The sequence below is a fragment of the Arachis duranensis genome, chromosome 4 (genome assembly GCF_000817695.3).
Source record: "Arachis duranensis cultivar V14167 chromosome 4, aradu.V14167.gnm2.J7QH, whole genome shotgun sequence".
Classification (NCBI taxonomy): Eukaryota; Viridiplantae; Streptophyta; class Magnoliopsida; order Fabales; family Fabaceae; genus Arachis; species Arachis duranensis.
The window spans coordinates 46680520-46680781 of record NC_029775.3 but is presented as its reverse complement, the minus strand read 5'-3'; positions in this window follow the sequence as shown (position 1 = coordinate 46680781).

The following is a 262-nucleotide window of genomic DNA, read 5'->3' as shown; positions in this document are numbered from 1 at the left end:
GCTGAATTCTTGCAAATCTGTGACACTGTCAAGACTAATGGGGTTGACCCTGAGGTCTACAGACTTATGCTATTCCTTTTTTCTGTAAGAGACAGAGCTAGAATATAGTTGGATTCTCAACCTAAAGAAAGCCTGAACTCTTGGGAAAAGCTAGTCAATGCCTTTTTGGCAAAGTTCTTTCCACCTCAAAAATTGAGTAAGCTTAGAGTGGAAGTCCAAACCTTCAGACAGAAGGAAGGTGAATCCCTCTATGAAGCTTGGA